The sequence below is a fragment of the Schistocerca nitens genome, unplaced genomic scaffold (genome assembly GCF_023898315.1).
Source record: "Schistocerca nitens isolate TAMUIC-IGC-003100 unplaced genomic scaffold, iqSchNite1.1 HiC_scaffold_270, whole genome shotgun sequence".
Taxonomy (NCBI): domain Eukaryota; kingdom Metazoa; phylum Arthropoda; class Insecta; order Orthoptera; family Acrididae; genus Schistocerca; species Schistocerca nitens.
Genome location: NW_026045810.1, coordinates 65,962 through 75,307, shown reverse-complemented (window position 1 = coordinate 75,307; position 9,346 = coordinate 65,962). Strand labels below are relative to the sequence as shown.

General features: G+C 54.5%; 22 non-coding genes across 22 annotated transcripts; 18 read left to right on the top strand and 4 right to left on the bottom strand.

The window, feature by feature from the left end:
- The first annotated feature begins 92 nt into the window (after window positions 1-92).
- Window positions 93-165, top strand: Trnam-cau (transfer RNA methionine (anticodon CAU)). Its single transcript has one exon. It is a non-coding gene; the product is annotated as a tRNA-Met (tRNA).
- A 305-nt stretch (window positions 166-470) lies between these two features.
- On the top strand, window positions 471-542 carry Trnae-uuc (transfer RNA glutamic acid (anticodon UUC)). The gene has a single exon. It is a non-coding gene; the product is annotated as a tRNA-Glu (tRNA).
- Window positions 543-740: 198 nt separating this feature from the next.
- On the top strand, window positions 741-814 carry Trnai-aau (transfer RNA isoleucine (anticodon AAU)). Its single transcript has one exon. It is a non-coding gene; the product is annotated as a tRNA-Ile (tRNA).
- A 602-nt stretch (window positions 815-1,416) lies between these two features.
- Window positions 1,417-1,488, bottom strand: Trnag-ucc (transfer RNA glycine (anticodon UCC)). Its single transcript has one exon. It is a non-coding gene; the product is annotated as a tRNA-Gly (tRNA).
- Window positions 1,489-1,828: 340 nt separating this feature from the next.
- Window positions 1,829-1,899, top strand: Trnag-gcc (transfer RNA glycine (anticodon GCC)). Its single transcript has one exon. It is a non-coding gene; the product is annotated as a tRNA-Gly (tRNA).
- Window positions 1,900-2,279: 380 nt separating this feature from the next.
- On the top strand, window positions 2,280-2,352 carry Trnam-cau (transfer RNA methionine (anticodon CAU)). Its single transcript has one exon. It is a non-coding gene; the product is annotated as a tRNA-Met (tRNA).
- A 305-nt stretch (window positions 2,353-2,657) lies between these two features.
- On the top strand, window positions 2,658-2,729 carry Trnae-uuc (transfer RNA glutamic acid (anticodon UUC)). The gene has a single exon. It is a non-coding gene; the product is annotated as a tRNA-Glu (tRNA).
- A 198-nt stretch (window positions 2,730-2,927) lies between these two features.
- Window positions 2,928-3,001, top strand: Trnai-aau (transfer RNA isoleucine (anticodon AAU)). Its single transcript has one exon. It is a non-coding gene; the product is annotated as a tRNA-Ile (tRNA).
- Window positions 3,002-3,603: 602 nt separating this feature from the next.
- Window positions 3,604-3,675, bottom strand: Trnag-ucc (transfer RNA glycine (anticodon UCC)). The gene has a single exon. It is a non-coding gene; the product is annotated as a tRNA-Gly (tRNA).
- Window positions 3,676-4,015: 340 nt separating this feature from the next.
- Trnag-gcc (transfer RNA glycine (anticodon GCC)) lies at window positions 4,016-4,086 on the top strand. Its single transcript has one exon. It is a non-coding gene; the product is annotated as a tRNA-Gly (tRNA).
- Window positions 4,087-4,466: 380 nt separating this feature from the next.
- On the top strand, window positions 4,467-4,539 carry Trnam-cau (transfer RNA methionine (anticodon CAU)). The gene has a single exon. It is a non-coding gene; the product is annotated as a tRNA-Met (tRNA).
- A 305-nt stretch (window positions 4,540-4,844) lies between these two features.
- On the top strand, window positions 4,845-4,916 carry Trnae-uuc (transfer RNA glutamic acid (anticodon UUC)). The gene has a single exon. It is a non-coding gene; the product is annotated as a tRNA-Glu (tRNA).
- A 198-nt stretch (window positions 4,917-5,114) lies between these two features.
- Trnai-aau (transfer RNA isoleucine (anticodon AAU)) lies at window positions 5,115-5,188 on the top strand. The gene has a single exon. It is a non-coding gene; the product is annotated as a tRNA-Ile (tRNA).
- Window positions 5,189-5,790: 602 nt separating this feature from the next.
- On the bottom strand, window positions 5,791-5,862 carry Trnag-ucc (transfer RNA glycine (anticodon UCC)). The gene has a single exon. It is a non-coding gene; the product is annotated as a tRNA-Gly (tRNA).
- Window positions 5,863-6,202: 340 nt separating this feature from the next.
- Trnag-gcc (transfer RNA glycine (anticodon GCC)) lies at window positions 6,203-6,273 on the top strand. The gene has a single exon. It is a non-coding gene; the product is annotated as a tRNA-Gly (tRNA).
- Window positions 6,274-6,654: 381 nt separating this feature from the next.
- On the top strand, window positions 6,655-6,727 carry Trnam-cau (transfer RNA methionine (anticodon CAU)). Its single transcript has one exon. It is a non-coding gene; the product is annotated as a tRNA-Met (tRNA).
- Window positions 6,728-7,032: 305 nt separating this feature from the next.
- Window positions 7,033-7,104, top strand: Trnae-uuc (transfer RNA glutamic acid (anticodon UUC)). Its single transcript has one exon. It is a non-coding gene; the product is annotated as a tRNA-Glu (tRNA).
- A 198-nt stretch (window positions 7,105-7,302) lies between these two features.
- Trnai-aau (transfer RNA isoleucine (anticodon AAU)) lies at window positions 7,303-7,376 on the top strand. Its single transcript has one exon. It is a non-coding gene; the product is annotated as a tRNA-Ile (tRNA).
- Window positions 7,377-7,978: 602 nt separating this feature from the next.
- On the bottom strand, window positions 7,979-8,050 carry Trnag-ucc (transfer RNA glycine (anticodon UCC)). Its single transcript has one exon. It is a non-coding gene; the product is annotated as a tRNA-Gly (tRNA).
- Window positions 8,051-8,390: 340 nt separating this feature from the next.
- Window positions 8,391-8,461, top strand: Trnag-gcc (transfer RNA glycine (anticodon GCC)). The gene has a single exon. It is a non-coding gene; the product is annotated as a tRNA-Gly (tRNA).
- A 380-nt stretch (window positions 8,462-8,841) lies between these two features.
- Window positions 8,842-8,914, top strand: Trnam-cau (transfer RNA methionine (anticodon CAU)). The gene has a single exon. It is a non-coding gene; the product is annotated as a tRNA-Met (tRNA).
- Window positions 8,915-9,219: 305 nt separating this feature from the next.
- On the top strand, window positions 9,220-9,291 carry Trnae-uuc (transfer RNA glutamic acid (anticodon UUC)). Its single transcript has one exon. It is a non-coding gene; the product is annotated as a tRNA-Glu (tRNA).
- Window positions 9,292-9,346: the final 55 nt, after the last annotated feature.

Here is a 9,346-nt window from a genome sequence, read left to right as displayed (position 1 = left end):
CAACAGAACACGTTATCCAGGAAGTACAGTGTCTTTACGTCTAACATTGGGTGTGGTACTTAGCCAGTTTCCAGGACAAGCGCTTCACCTGTGCCTCGGTAGCGCAGTAGGCAGCGCGTAAGTCTCATAATCTTAAGGTCGTGAGTTCGATCCTCACCCGGGGCATTTAATTTTCTGTGACTGATGGTGATGCTGTTGCTAGGGCACCAACTTATTTCTTGTTTGTTATCCACAACGTTTTCAACGCTTCAGCGGGAAAATGTTTACTCCCTGTTATTGCTACTTACAGCTTCCCTTTTCCTCTTCTCCTAGCACAGCATGAAGCCAAAAACATTGCTCTGAGACGTTTGAGGTGCGCGCCTTGCCAGTCAGTATGCGCAAAGACGCTCGCAAAGAGAGAAGGGCGCCGACGCGGGACACGACACGAAATGCTACAAGCGACCGTCCGATCCGCGTCAGGAACGCCCACATCCGGTGTGGTCTAGTGGCTAGGATACCTGGCTTTCACCCAGGAGGCCCGGGTTCGATTCCCGGTACCGGAACGGAACTTTTTCCACACGAATCGTGACAAGTTTGAGCTGTCCGAGCTGCCGTTTCCCGTCCTGCTCGCAATATATCTACTGTTTCGTGACCGTCAGCAGAGTATAGACGAGGGAAGCAGACATCCGACGACCATAGAAATGGTGTACGGCTTCATGCCATACGTTTGCAGCGTAGGGCTGAGCGAGCGCAACTGTCGAGGCCCGTTAGCTCAGTTGGTTAGAGCGTCGTGCTAATAACGCGAAGGTCGTGGGTTCGATCCCCCCACGGGCCACAACGCTTTTACTACCACGAAAAGGCAGCGCCGATTTCAGCTGGCGAGTGTGATGACCAAAACATCATCACCCTGCGTGGAAGTTGACAGAGGATCCGAACCCGACTTGTCGGGAAGCGCTACAGCATTCACTCGGCAATGGCCATAATATGTTGAATACACTGGTTCTCAACCGATAAAGAGAAGATGAAAGGAAATGTCCGATTGCCGATGCGTAACAACTTTGGCCCTTGTCGGTACTTGGGCGGGAGAGCGCATGGGGACACAGGGTACTGTTGGCAGTTTTACTTCCTATTTTTCTTTCTCCTTTGTTTTCGGAGCTACAGCCCGATTCGGTCAGGGAGACGCCACCGTGAAATGAACGGGCGTGCTGTGTGTACATCGCCTCGCCTCTCCTTACCTCTCTCAGTCGTTTCTCGTGCTTGTCGTTTTGATATAGGCCGATTGGAGAGCGTCAGCTCTCGCGTCAGCTGAGCAAAGTCGAGACAAGTCGAGACAGTCGAGACACACTATAGGCTGGTCTGCAGCGAGTAAGAGGGGGAAAAAACATTAAGTTAAGGGCGCGTGGCGAAAGTACTCATACGTGACATTAAAAAGCCTGTTGCGGTGGCCGGGAATCGAACCCGGACCAACTGCTTGGAAGGCAACTATGCTGACCATTACACCACCACCGCACAAGCGAGCGCCCCGACGCCGCGCTGTGTCGGCTTCCCGCCTGTCGGCAGCGGCCGAAGGTGATCGTACCTGGCAGGCGCATTTCGAGGTAGGCTAGGGGAGCACATCCAGGCGCGTTCGGACAGCGTATCCGCGCACATTTCGCATCCTTGGCAAGAGTCGGCGCCGGCGACGCAAGAGTACGCAGAGGACCGCGTTCTGGTGGCATTTTTAAGCAGTACAGTGCAGGATTCAGCGTCTGCAGCATCTTCTCGACAGAATGCTACGGCGCTTGACGGCAGTCCCACTTTCCCTTGAGACATCTGCTCGGGAAGCAGCGTGCAGTTACTACCGGCCCGAGCATCGGTGGTTCAGTGGTAGAATGCTCGCCTGCCACGCGGGCGGCCCGGGTTCGATTCCCGGCCGATGCATCATTTTGCTTTTCCCACGATAATGCTGCCGTGTGGCTTGCGCGCTTGAGATGCACGATCCACATGAATGTATAGCAGGATTCCCTTGAGAAGAACCGAGAACGCAGCACTCGCGGGTCCCCACTAGGACGCTCGCATGGTGTTCTACAGACTAGCGTCGGCCTGGCCTCGCAAGTTGCTGTGTCCAGGTGCCTCCGAGGCACTGAACGTTAACGACAAGGAGTGCTGCCTATCGTTTGCAAATCTGCAGCAACACCGCAATCAACTGGGCTGGCAATGCACGTGTAGCAACAGAACACGTTATCCAGGAAGTACAGTGTCTTTACGTCTAACATTGGGTGTGGTACTTACCCAGTTTCCAGGACAAGCGCTTCACCTGTGCCTCGGTAGCGCAGTAGGCAGCGCGTAAGTCTCATAATCTTAAGGTCGTGAGTTCGATCCTCACCCGGGGCATTTAATTTTCTGTGACTGATGGTGATGCTGTTGCTAGGGCACCAACTTATTTCTTGTTTTTTATCCACAACGTTTTCAACGCTTCAGCGGGAAAATGTTTACTCCCTGTTATTGCTACTTACAGCTTCCCTTTTCCTCTTCTCCTAGCACAGCATGAAGCCAAAAACATTGCTCTGAGACGTTTGAGGTGCGCGCCTTGCCAGTCAGTATGCGCAAAGACGCTCGCAAAGAGAGAAGGGCGCCGACGCGGGACACGACACGAAATGCTACAAGCGACCGTCCGATCCGCCGCAGGAACGCCCGCATCCGGTGTGGTCTAGTGGCTAGGATACCTGGCTTTCACCCAGGAGGCCCGGGTTCGATTCCCGGTACCGGAACGGAACTTTTTCCACACGAATCGTGACAAGTTTGAGCTGTCCGAGCTGCCGTTTCCCGTCCTGCTCGCAATATATCTACTGTTTCGTGACCGTCAGCAGAGTATAGACGAGGGAAGCAGACATCCGACGACCATAGAAATGGTGTACGGCTTCATGCCATACGTTTGCAGCGTAGGGCTGAGCGAGTGCAACTGTCGAGGCCCGTTAGCTCAGTTGGTTAGAGCGTCGTGCTAATAACGCGAAGGTCGTGGGTTCGATCCCCCCACGGGCCACAACGCTTTTACTACCACGAAAAGGCAGCGCCGATTTCAGCTGGCGAGTGTGATGACCAAAACATCATCACCCTGCGTGGAAGTTGACAGAGGATCCGAACCCGACTTGTCGGGAAGCGCTACAGCATTCACTCGGCAATGGCCATAATATGTTGAATACACTGGTTCTCAACCGATAAAGAGAAGATGAAAGGAAATGTCCGATTGCCGATGCGTAACAACTTTGGCCCTTGTCGGTACTTGGGCGGGAGAGCGCATGGGGACACAGGGTACTGTTGGCAGTTTTACTTCCTATTTTTCTTTCTCCTTTGTTTTCGGAGCTACAGCCCGATTCGGTCAGGGAGACGCCACCGTGAAATGAACGGGCGTGCTGTGTGTACATCGCCCCGCCTCTCCTTACCTCTCTCAGTCGTTTCTCGTGCTTGTCGTTTTGATATAGGCCGATTGGAGAGCGTCAGCTCTCGCGTCAGCTGAGCAAAGTCGAGACAAGTCGAGACAGTCGAGACACACTATAGGCTGGTCTGCAGCGAGTAAGAGGGGGAAAAAACATTAAGTTAAGGGCGCGTGGCGAAAGTACTCATACGTGACATTAAAAAGCCTGTTGCGGTGGGCGGGAATCGAACCCGGACCAACTGCTTGGAAGGCAACTATGCTGACCATTACACCACCACCGCACAAGCGAGCGCCCCGACGCCGCGCTGTGTCGGCTTCCCGCCTGTCGGCAGCGGCCGAAGGTGATCGTACCTGGCAGGCGCATTTCGAGGTAGGCTAGGGGAGCACATCCAGGCGCGTTCGGACAGCGTATCCGCGCACATTTCGCATCCTTGGCAAGAGTCGGCGCCGGCGACGCAAGAGTACGCAGAGGACCGCGTTCTGGCGGCATTTTTAAGCAGTACAGTGCAGGATTCAGCGTCTGCAGCATCTTCTCGACAGAATGCTACGGCGCTTGACGGCAGTCCCACTTTCCCTTGAGACATCTGCTCGGGAAGCAGCGTGCAGTTACTACCGGCCCGAGCATCGGTGGTTCAGTGGTAGAATGCTCGCCTGCCACGCGGGCGGCCCGGGTTCGATTCCCGGCCGATGCATCATTTTGCTTTTCCCACGATAATGCTGCCGTGTGGCTTGCGCGCTTGAGATGCACGATCCACATGAATGTATAGCAGGATTCCCTTGAGAAGAACCGAGAACGCAGCACTCGCGGGTCCCCACTAGGACGCTCGCATGGTGTTCTACAGACTAGCGTCGGCCTGGCCTCGCAAGTTGCTGTGTCCAGGTGCCTCCGAGGCACTGAACGTTAACGACAAGGAGTGCTGCCTATCGTTTGCAAATCTGCAGCAACACCGCAATCAACTGGGCTGGCAATGCACGTGTAGCAACAGAACACGTTATCCAGGAAGTACAGTGTCTTTACGTCTAACATTGGGTGTGGTACTTACCCAGTTTCCAGGACAAGCGCTTCACCTGTGCCTCGGTAGCGCAGTAGGCAGCGCGTAAGTCTCATAATCTTAAGGTCGTGAGTTCGATCCTCACCCGGGGCATTTAATTTTCTGTGACTGATGGTGATGCTGTTGCTAGGGCACCAACTTATTTCTTGTTTTTTATCCACAACGTTTTCAACGCTTCAGCGGGAAAATGTTTACTCCCTGTTATTGCTACTTACAGCTTCCCTTTTCCTCTTCTCCTAGCACAGCATGAAGCCAAAAACATTGCTCTGAGACGTTTGAGGTGCGCGCCTTGCCAGTCAGTATGCGCAAAGACGCTCGCAAAGAGAGAAGGGCGCCGACGCGGGACACGACACGAAATGCTACAAGCGACCGTCCGATCCGCCGCAGGAACGCCCGCATCCGGTGTGGTCTAGTGGCTAGGATACCTGGCTTTCACCCAGGAGGCCCGGGTTCGATTCCCGGTACCGGAACGGAACTTTTTCCACACGAATCGTGACAAGTTTGAGCTGTCCGAGCTGCCGTTTCCCGTCCTGCTCGCAATATATCTACTGTTTCGTGACCGTCAGCAGAGTATAGACGAGGGAAGCAGACATCCGACGACCATAGAAATGGTGTACGGCTTCATGCCATACGTTTGCAGCGTAGGGCTGAGCGAGTGCAACTGTCGAGGCCCGTTAGCTCAGTTGGTTAGAGCGTCGTGCTAATAACGCGAAGGTCGTGGGTTCGATCCCCCCACGGGCCACAACGCTTTTACTACCACGAAAAGGCAGCGCCGATTTCAGCTGGCGAGTGTGATGACCAAAACATCATCACCCTGCGTGGAAGTTGACAGAGGATCCGAACCCGACTTGTCGGGAAGCGCTACAGCATTCACTCGGCAATGGCCATAATATGTTGAATACACTGGTTCTCAACCGATAAAGAGAAGATGAAAGGAAATGTCCGATTGCCGATGCGTAACAACTTTGGCCCTTGTCGGTACTTGGGCGGGAGAGCGCATGGGGACACAGGGTACTGTTGGCAGTTTTACTTCCTATTTTTCTTTCTCCTTTGTTTTCGGAGCTACAGCCCGATTCGGTCAGGGAGACGCCACCGTGAAATGAACGGGCGTGCTGTGTGTACATCGCCCCGCCTCTCCTTACCTCTCTCAGTCGTTTCTCGTGCTTGTCGTTTTGATATAGGCCGATTGGAGAGCGTCAGCTCTCGCGTCAGCTGAGCAAAGTCGAGACAAGTCGAGACAGTCGAGACACACTATAGGCTGGTCTGCAGCGAGTAAGAGGGGGAAAAAACATTAAGTTAAGGGCGCGTGGCGAAAGTACTCATACGTGACATTAAAAAGCCTGTTGCGGTGGCCGGGAATCGAACCCGGACCAACTGCTTGGAAGGCAACTATGCTGACCATTACACCACCACCGCACAAGCGAGCGCCCCGACGCCGCGCTGTGTCGGCTTCCCGCCTGTCGGCAGCGGCCGAAGGTGATCGTACCTGGCAGGCGCATTTCGAGGTAGGCTAGGGGAGCACATCCAGGCGCGTTCGGACAGCGTATCCGCGCACATTTCGCATCCTTGGCAAGAGTCGGCGCCGGCGACGCAAGAGTACGCAGAGGACCGCGTTCTGGCGGCATTTTTAAGCAGTACAGTGCAGGATTCAGCGTCTGCAGCATCTTCTCGACAGAATGCTACGGCGCTTGACGGCAGTCCCACTTTCCCTTGAGACATCTGCTCGGGAAGCAGCGTGCAGTTACTACCGGCCCGAGCATCGGTGGTTCAGTGGCAGAGTGCTCGCCTGCCACGCGGGCGGCCCGGGTTCGATTCCCGGCCGATGCATCATTTTGCTTTTCCCACGATAATGCTGCCGTGTGGCTTGCGCGCTTGAGATGCACGATCCACATGAATGTATAGCTGGATTCCCTTGAGAAGAACCGAGAACGCAGCACTCGCGGGTCCCCACTAGGACGCTCGCATGGTGTTCTACAGACTAGCGTCGGCCTGGCCTCACAAGTTGCTGTGTCCAGGTGCCTCCGAGGCACTGAACGTTAACGACAAGGAGTGCTGCCTATCGTTTGCAAAAGCTGCAGCAACACCGCAATCAACTGGGCTGGCAATGCACGTGTAGCAACAGAACACGTTATCCAGGAAGTACAGTGTCTTTACGTCTAACATTGGGTGTGGTACTTAGCCAGTTTCCAGGACAAGCGCTTCACCTGTGCCTCGGTAGCGCAGTAGGCAGCGCGTAAGTCTCATAATCTTAAGGTCGTGAGTTCGATCCTCACCCGGGGCATTTAATTTTCTGTGACTGATGGTGATGCTGTTGCTAGGGCACCAACTTATTTCTTGTTTGTTATCCACAACGTTTTCAACGCTTCAGCGGGAAAATGTTTACTCCCTGTTATTGCTACTTACAGCTTCCCTTTTCCTCTTCTCCTAGCACAGCATGAAGCCAAAAACATTGCTCTGAGACGTTTGAGGTGCGCGCCTTGCCAGTCAGTATGCGCAAAGACGCTCGCAAAGAGAGAAGGGCGCCGACGCGGGACACGACACGAAATGCTACAAGCGACCGTCCGATCCGCGTCAGGAACGCCCACATCCGGTGTGGTCTAGTGGCTAGGATACCTGGCTTTCACCCAGGAGGCCCGGGTTCGATTCCCGGTACCGGAACGGAACTTTTTCCACACGAATCGTGACAAGTTTGAGCTGTCCGAGCTGCCGTTTCCTGTCCTGCTCGCAATATATCTACTGTTTCGTGACCGTCAGCAGAGTATAGACGAGGGAAGCAGACATCCGACGACCATAGAAATGGTGTACGGCTTCATGCCATACGTTTGCAGCGTAGGGCTGAGCGAGCGCAACTGTCGAGGCCCGTTAGCTCAGTTGGTTAGAGCGTCGTGCTAATAACGCGAAGGTCGTGGGTTCGATCCCCCCACGGGCCACAACGCTTTTACTACCACGAAAAGGCAGCGCCGATTTCAGCTGGCGAGTGTGATGACCAAAAGATCATCACCCTGCGTGGAAGTTGACAGAGGATCCGAACCCGACTTGTCGGGAAGCGCTACAGCATTCACTCGGCAATGGCCATAATACGTTGAATACACTGGTTCTCAACCGATAAAGAGAAGATGAAAGGAAATGTCCGATTGCCGATGCGTAACAACTTTGGCCCTTGTCGGTACTTGGGCGGGAGAGCGCATGGGGACACAGGGTACTGTTGGCAGTTTTACTTCCTATTTTTCTTTCTCCTTTGTTTTCGGAGCTACAGCCCGGTTCGGTCAGGGAGACGCCACCGTGAAATGAACGGGCGTGCTGTGTGTACATCGCCCCGCCTCTCCTTACCTCTCTCAGTCGTTTCTCGTGCTTGTCGTTTTGATATAGGCCGATTGGAGAGCGTCAGCTCTCGCGTCAGCTGAGCAAAGTCGAGACAAGTCGAGACAGTCGAGACACACTATAGGCTGGTCTGCAGCGAGTAAGAGGGGGAAAAAACATTAAGTTAAGGGCGCGTGGCGAAAGTACTCATACGTGACATTAAAAAGCCTGTTGCGGTGGCCGGGAATCGAACCCGGACCAACTGCTTGGAAGGCAACTATGCTGACCATTACACCACCACCGCACAAGCGAGCGCCCCGACGCCGCGCTGTGTCGGCTTCCCGCCTGTCGGCAGCGGCCGAAGGTGATCGTACCTGGCAGGCGCATTTCGAGGTAGGCTAGGGGAGCACATCCAGGCGCGTTCGGACAGCGTATCCGCGCACATTTCGCATCCTTGGCAAGAGTCGGCGCCGGCGACGCAAGAGTACGCAGAGGACCGCGTTCTGGCGGCATTTTTAAGCAGTACAGTGCAGGATTCAGCGTCTGCAGCATCTTCTCGACAGAATGCTACGGCGCTTGACGGCAGTCCCACTTTCCCTTGAGACATCTGCTCGGGAAGCAGCGTGCAGTTACTACCGGCCCGAGCATCGGTGGTTCAGTGGTAGAATGCTCGCCTGCCACGCGGGCGGCCCGGGTTCGATTCCCGGCCGATGCATCATTTTGCTTTTCCCACGATAATGCTGCCGTGTGGCTTGCGCGCTTGAGATGCACGATCCACATGAATGTATAGCAGGATTCCCTTGAGAAGAACCGAGAACGCAGCACTCGCGGGTCCCCACTAGGACGCTCGCATGGTGTTCTACAGACTAGCGTCGGCCTGGCCTCGCAAGTTGCTGTGTCCAGGTGCCTCCGAGGCACTGAACGTTAACGACAAGGAGTGCTGCCTATCGTTTGCAAATCTGCAGCAACACCGCAATCAACTGGGCTGGCAATGCACGTGTAGCAACAGAACACGTTATCCAGGAAGTACAGTGTCTTTACGTCTAACATTGGGTGTGGTACTTACCCAGTTTCCAGGACAAGCTCTTCACCTGTGCCTCGGTAGCGCAGTAGGCAGCGCGTAAGTCTCATAATCTTAAGGTCGTGAGTTCGATCCTCACCCGGGGCATTTAATTTTCTGTGACTGATGGTGATGCTGTTGCTAGGGCACCAACTTATTTCTTGTTTTTTATCCACAACGTTTTCAACGCTTCAGCGGGAAAATGTTTACTCCCTGTTATTGCTACTTACAGCTTCCCTTTTCCTCTTCTCCTAGCACAGCATGAAGCCAAAAACATTGCTCTGAGACGTTTGAGGTGCGCGCCTTGCCAGTCAGTATGCGCAAAGACGCTCGCAAAGAGAGAAGGGCGCCGACGCGGGACACGACACGAAATGCTACAAGCGACCGTCCGATCCGCCGCAGGAACGCCCGCATCCGGTGTGGTCTAGTGGCTAGGATACCTGGCTTTCACCCAGGAGGCCCGGGTTCGATTCCCGGTACCGGAACGGAACTTTTTCCACACGAATCGTGACAAGTTTGAGCTGTCCGAGCTGCCGTTTC